The sequence below is a fragment of the Hyperolius riggenbachi genome, chromosome 4 (assembly GCF_040937935.1).
Source record: "Hyperolius riggenbachi isolate aHypRig1 chromosome 4, aHypRig1.pri, whole genome shotgun sequence".
NCBI lineage: Eukaryota > Metazoa > Chordata > Amphibia > Anura > Hyperoliidae > Hyperolius > Hyperolius riggenbachi.
This window is the reverse complement of record NC_090649.1, coordinates 219,245,222-219,252,731: the sequence shown is the minus strand read 5'-3', so window position 1 is coordinate 219,252,731 and position 7,510 is coordinate 219,245,222. Positions and strand designations below refer to the sequence as shown.

The 7,510-nt window shown below is 45.9% G+C and overlaps 1 long non-coding RNA gene across 1 annotated transcript; it reads left to right on the top strand.

The window, feature by feature from the left end:
• The first annotated feature begins 929 nt into the window (after positions 1–929).
• On the top strand, positions 930–7,095 carry LOC137571762 (uncharacterized). The gene is made up of 2 exons (XR_011031424.1): positions 930–1,059; positions 6,895–7,095. It is a non-coding gene; the product is annotated as an uncharacterized lncRNA (long non-coding RNA).
• The last annotated feature ends 415 nt before the right edge of the window (positions 7,096–7,510 follow it).

Sequence of the window (7,510 nt, the reverse complement as noted above, 5' to 3'; positions counted from 1 at the left end):
TAGGCGTGCTAACTGGGTTAGCACCGCTTTGTGAATCAGGCTCATTGTCACTTACTAAATAAACTGCACTGGCAGTGTCTGTAAGTAGTAGCTGAAGTGTATGACTGGCTAGCTGAATACAAGTGAGCAGTACACTCTGACCCTGCCTGCCTGCCTGCCTGCACTACACACACTAATCACCACCAGTACACTCTGACTACACTGACTACAGCAATGACTCAATGGCTACCTAACTAAATACAACTGACAACTACAGTATAACAGCACTGTTAGCAGTTAAAACGCTGGGTTTTCTCACACAAAACGCTCTTGCTTCAGGTACAATGGCCTGGAGATAATCCTCTCAGTGCCACAGTCTAGCAATGACGGAGCTTTTCCATCATGGCCGCCGCTTTATATACAGGAGGAAAGGGCATAGCCTCCCCTCCTATGATTGGTTGCTAGGGCCTGGCTGGGAGCCTCTGAGTGGTGCCAGGGAAGTCACTTCCACCTACTTCCGCTATTCACGACCTAACCATGACTTCTGCACCCTTTTCATGAGCGTGAATGCGATCGAATTTACGCATTCGCGGTCTGCCGAAGCGGCTTTTAGTGAATGAAAATTGGTCCACGGCGACGAATAGCCGTGGCGGATAGCTTAAAAATGGTCGTGAAATCACGGCAACTCGTGATCACGACCTGTCGGTGAGCACCACTGAGCAGTGCAGTGGAATCCTTCTGCATATCACGAAGCATGTTGTGTGGTATAACTTGCAGTTGTGGTGAAGCATACTTTTCATTACTTGCATGCTTAACTGTATGCATATGTTGCGTTGTAATCCTGTTTTTTGCAATGTACCCAATGAAACATGCCTAACAATAACTTGTATCTAATGTAATATGAATCAATGAAACTGTAACCTGAGACAAATTATGTATCTATTGAAGGTCTTAAGAGATCATGGAGGAAATTTCCTGGTTGGCAATCGACTGAGTTGGGTAGATGTACAACTGATAGAGACCATCTTAATGGTGGAAGAAAAATGCTGGAATGTCCTAACTTCCTTTCCTCAACTACAGGTATTACAGTGAAAAGTACTAATAAATCAGCGCAAACCAGTCAATGCCCCAATAGGATTGCAGCTAAAATAATTGCTCAACAATAAAAAACAAATATCCAAAAATCGAGATTTCAGCACACAGTCAGCAGGAACAATGATCATAGTACACCAGTGTTTCACAGCATCCCACCAACTGAGTTAAAGTAACGCTCACCGGATGGTATGTGACCCGGACTACAAGGTCTCAATTTGCGTATATCATTCCACGGCGCTCTTCCCTGCAAGGTTTCACATAGATGATCTGTTCATCACTAATGCTTTCACCTTCCTAGGGCTCACTGAGACATGGCTAACCCCATCTGATACTGTGTCTCCAGCTGCCCTTTCATACGGTGGCCTCAAGTTTAGCCACACACCTAGATCGGGTGACAAACATGGGGGTGGGGTGGGGATTCTTCTTTCCGAACACTGCTCCTTTACACCGCTTGCACCTGCACCTTCTCTGGCTTTCTCTTCCTTTGAGGCTCATGCTGTCCGCATCTACTCCCCTCACCATTTCCAGGTTGCTTTCATCTACCGTCCTCCTGGACCAGCCTCCACCTTCATTGACCACTTTTCAACATGGCTTCTCCACTTTCTATCCACTGACATTCCTTCCATCATCATTGGGGACTTTAACATCCCCATAGACACTAACTGTTCCACTACCACAAAATTCCTCTCACTCACCTCATCCTATGACCTCTCCCAATGGTCCTCAACCTCCACCCACAAAAATGGCCACACTTTGGACCTAGTTTTTACCCGGCTCTGTCCAGTTTCCACATTTAATAACTCTTTATTCCCCCTTTCAGATCACAATCTCATAACGTTTACAATCAGCCCTTCCCTGCCTCCTCCAGCTACTGTAGTGCAGCCATCACGCTTATGCAGGAATTATCGCAACCTCGACCTCTGCTCCCTAGCTGATTCTCTAAAACCCCTGGGCTCCCTGTCATCCTACACTGACCCCGAGTCAGCATCCATCTACTACTCCACCACAGTCACCGCTGTCATGAACACAGCCGCCCCTCTCACCAACTTCAGCCCCCGCCGCATCAACAGACAGCCCTGGCTGACTGAACCCATCAAACAACTGAAAAGACAGTCCAGGGCAGCAGAACGGCAGTGGAGGAAAAGCTCCAACGCAGATGACTTCGCCCACTATAAAAACACGCTGCTGCAGCTCAGGGACAATCTCTCACTTGCAAAGCAGTCATACTTCTCTATACTTATTTCTTCACAATCCCATAACCCTAAACAACTTTTTAACACCTTCAACTCTCTTCTCCACCCCCCGCCTCCCCCTACAACCACAAGCTTGTCTGCAGAGGACTTTGCAGCATATTTTGTGAGCAAAATTGAAACGCTACAGAACAGCTTTCAAAAGCAACCCTCTTCACCGGTCCAATCACCTCTTCCTTTTTCCTCTCCTCCCGGCAGCTCCCCCACTATTAACTATCCCTCTCCACATAACCACTCACCCACTCAAACCCCCTCCCTGCTAACCATCTTCTCTGCCTTAACTGAACAGCGTCTTTCTTCACTAATCTCTAAAGCTCATCTTACTACATGCGCCTCAGACCCTATTCCCTCTCATCTTATCCCCCAGCTCTCCTCCCCCCTCATTCCTGCTTTAACAACACTGTTTAACCTTTCCATCTCAACTGGCATTTTCCCTTCTTCATTTAAACAAGCTATCATAACACCACTAATCAAAAAACCCTCCTTAGACTCTACTGCCCTTTCTAATTACCGCCCAGTCTCTCTCCTTCCCTTTGCCTCCAAACTGCTGGAACGCCACATTTACTCAGAGTTGTCTAACTTTCTCTCTGCTAATTCCCTGTTGGACCCCTTCCAGTCTGGCTTCCGCCCTCAACACTCTACGGAAACCGTTCTCACTAAGGTTGCCAATGACCTCCTAGTTGCTAAAGCCAAAGGCAGATTTTCGGTACTAATACTCCTAGATCTGTCCTCTGCCTTCGACACTGTTGATCATACCCTGCTTCTCCAGACCCTCTCAACACTGGGAATCAAGGGCCTAGCACACTCCTGGCTCAACTCTTACCTGTCTGGACGTTCTTTCATGGTCTCCTATGCCAATACCATCTCCTCTCCACGCCCACTGCCTGTGGGAGTACCACAAGGGTCCGTCCTTGGACCCCTCCTCTTTTCCATTTACACCCATGGCCTGGGACAGATAATAAGCTCTTTTGGGTTTCAATACCACCTCTATGCTGATGACACCCAAATTTATTGTTCTGCCCCAGACCTCTCCACACTACTATCTAAAGTCCCCAAATGTCTATCCGCTGTATCTACATTTATGTCATCCCGCTTCCTTAAACTCAATATGAGCAAAACGGAGATTGTGATATTTCCACCTTCGCTCTCTGTTCCACCTCCCATTGTCACAATCAATGTAGAGAACACCCCAATAGCATCAACCCCCAAAGCTCGTTGCCTAGGGGTAACTCTGGACTCTGAGCTCTCCTTTAAACCACATATTAACACTTTAACTACCTCCTGCTACTTCCATCTCAAAAACATCTCCAGAATCCGTCCCTGCCTTTCACAAGAAGCAACTAAAATGCTTGTGCATGCCCTAATCATCTCCCGTCTTGACTACTGCAACACCCTACTCTGTGGTCTACCAAAAAGCAGACTGGCACCCCTCCAATCCCTACTAAACTCTGCGGCCCGTCTCATCCACCTCTCTTCTAGATCCTCTGAGGCAGCCCCTCTCTGCCAATCCCTCCATTGGTTACCAGTTGCCCAAAGGATCCAGTTTAAACTTCTCACACTTGCATACAAAGCTCTACACAAGCTGTCGCCTCCATACATTTCCTCTTTAATCTCCAGATACCTCCCCGCTCGGACCCTGCGTTCCTCACAGGAGACCCTTTTGTCCTCCAGCCTAGTCACCTCCTCTCACTCTCGCATCCAAGACTTCTCACGGGCGGTCCCTCTCCTTTGGAACTCTCACCCTCAGCCGGTTCGTCATGCCACGAGTCTGGAAACCTTCAAACGTACTCTGAAAACACACCTGTTCAGACAAGCCTATAATTTGCTATAGGCAGCACTGAAGACACACTGGTTCACCCACTAATCCTGGTGTTTCCTTCCCCTTTGTTTCCTCCCCACTACCCTCTAGATTGTAAGCTCGCAAGGGCAGGGACCTCCTCCTAGTGTTTCTCATACTGCTGTAATTTTAACATATGTATATGTACCAACTACATATCAACTATGTATGTATCTGTATTTATTCTATTCAATGTCATGACTGTACAGTGTCTTGTATTTCTTATGTATATTTGTTCCCCATTATTTGTTTGTACTATGTACAGCGCTACGGAAGATGTTGGCGCTATATAAATAAAAAATAACAATAATAATAATAATAGATAGTGGATTTTACAAGGCTTTCGGCAAGCGCAGTCTGGTGTTTCTGCAGGTGCGATTGGCAGGCCGGTATGGTGGTCGAGACTGCAGGGTTCCCCAGTGCTGCTCTGTAGACAGCAGCAAAGCATGCAGAATACGCCGGGGCTGTGGAGAGATGCTGCTGGGCTATAGTCTGGATATCAGTGTACGTTGCTTCAGTTCTTGCCTTCTCAAGCTGCATTCACTGATGTGCACACACTCTGTCAGAGTCAGCCCTCTGCTGTGTCCACCATACGGTGCTGCGCTGCACACTCCAGGCTAAGCTCTCCCCCTCACACTGGCCTGTCACTGCCATCCGCAGACACAGAAGACTGCGCTTGCCAAAAGCCTTGAAATCCAGTATCTGTGTGAAACCTTGCAGGCAATAATTTATATGTGAGCAGTTTGGACCAGAGTGATCAAGATTGAAAGACCCCAGTGGAATGATGTACGCGAATTGAGACCTTGTACATAGGCAAACGCGGGGGGGGGGGGGGGGGATTACAGCTGCCCAGAATCCCCCCTCAGGCCAGGGCTGGTGCAGTGTCTGGAGACAAGCACAAGTTGAAACACCAGAATATCTGCAAGTATCCTGGAGCTCACAGCTCTGCCCCCTTCCTTTCCTTGCTACAGTTGACTTTGGATGTAGCAGCAGCTTGTGTACAGAGCGTAGAGCAGCAGCTTGTGTACAGAGCAGCAGCGTGTGTACAGAGCATGGAGCAGCAGTGTGTATACAGAACAGCAGCGTGTGTACAGAGCATGGAGCAGCAGTGTGTGTACAGAACAGCAGCGTGTGTACAGAGCATGGAGCAGCAGTGTGTGTACAGAGCAGCAGCGTGTGTACAGAGCATGGAGCAGCAGCGTGTGTACAGAGCAAGGAGCAGCAGTGTGTGTACAGAGCATGGAGCAGCTCTGGGGAACTTAGAGTCAGGTATGAGCACAGCCCTTTGCCCTGCTCCTGATCGATCCAGTTGTTGATCAGGAGTAGATCGGACATTTAGGAAATAATTGTCAGATCCTGTCAGTTGGACAGGATATTGCATTATGTGTACCCAACCATATTATTATACTGTATTGTGCGTGGCTGAGGGAGACCTTTCAGGAATCCCCCCCTTGAAAATCCTGGGTTTGCCCCTGTTGTATTCCAGGTCACATACCATCCAGCATAGCTCCAAACGGTCCCTCTTTTGGAGGGACAGTCCCTCTTTGGGAGCCCTATACCTTTGTCCCTCTTTCCTCCTCATTTGTCCCTCTTTCAGGACTTTGTCCCTCTTTCTAGGTAAATATACTGTATATTACTAAAAAAAATGTGTTTGATTCACTCTATACTTTATTCCCATCCTTTAAATTGATACATTACTAATTTTAAAATGTTAATATGAAGGAAAATGGACCAGGATGGAAAGGACCAGTGTGGTTTGAATTATAAAACAACATTTTTCTTATGAAATCTGTATGGTATGCGTGACTAGGGGTGTGATGGGGCATGGTCAGGGGTGTGGCAGGGGCAAGGCTTAAAGAGAAACTCCGACCAAGAATTGAACTTTATTCCAATCAGTAGCTGATACCCCCTTTTACATGAGAAATCTATTCCTTTTCACAAACAGACCATCAGGGGGCGCTGTATGACTGATTTTGTGGTGAAACCCCTCCCACAAGAAACTCTGAGGACCGTGGTACTCCTGGCAGTTTCCTGTCTGTGAACCTTGTTGCATTGTGGGAAATAGCAGTTTACAGCTGTTTCCAACTGCCAAAAAAAGCATGCAGCAGCTACATCACCTGCCAACAGTAAAAATGTCACCACATAATAAATCAATCAGAATGTAAATCAGGGATTTAAAAGATTTAAAATGGGCAAACACTGACTAAATCATTTATACATAATTATTGTAAAAATGAAGCACTTTTTATTACTATCACTGGAGTTCCTCTTTAAGTGTCCCTCTTTCTCATCCCAAAAAGTTAGGAGGTATGCCAAAGTAGTGAGCATGAGCGTAACTTTAACTCAGGTGGTGGGCACTCTGTGATGCTGTGAAACACTGGTGTACTAGGATCGTCGTTTAGGTATTACAGTGATTATAAGTTTTAATTTACAAGGTAAATCGTGATTATAACATTTAATGGCCTTTTTTTCTGGAGAAATTCATGCACTTTTCTAAAGATGCTTGTTTTGCCATATTTATACAATCGGTGATCTAATCGATTATAATGATTGCAACTTTTATAAGGGATTGACAGCTTCCTGTGATCATTGCTATTGCAGATAATTGCTATTGCAGATCGTTGCTATTGCAGACAATAAGTGACAATCTCCATATTTATGATGCAGCCTTTAGGAAAGATAGGGAGTATCTTTAAAATACTGATCGATTCCTGTAACTTCACTATTTCCTAGAAATTCAAACAAAGAATCAGTGAAATCCCTCCAATCAAAGCATTCCTGCAGCCCGGGAACCAGAGGAAGCCTCAGCCTGATGATAAATATGTTGCTACAGTGAGGACCGTCCTCCAGGCCTACTACAAAGTTAATTTTAATTAATGTGATCAGAGAGAGAACATGAATAAAGTCATATCATATCAGTCTTGATGCAGTAAATTCAGGTGCCATGCTTTTTAATATTATCACTAGTATTTTGGATTTGTATAGTGCCAGCATGTTCTGTGGCGCTGTACAATAGAGAATAGTGGTAGCGTGGTGGTCAAGGCTAGGTAAAGTGTTTAGGGAAGGCTGTTTGGTCAGACCCAGCCTTAGGTTTCACAACATTCTGAGAGAAACTCGATTTTGGTGCTTACCACCCCTTAACACCACAACTGCTCCTCCTTCATACATATTGCTCAATATTTTATTCTCCCCCTACATTACATGATAACAGCACTAGGTACTCTCCCCCCCCCCCCCCATCCCATCCTCCCCCTAGATTACATTATAATATAATACACAGCACTAGTTAGCCCCCCCCATACTTCCTCCACCTACATTACATTATAAGTAAGGACACACAGCCCCAGGC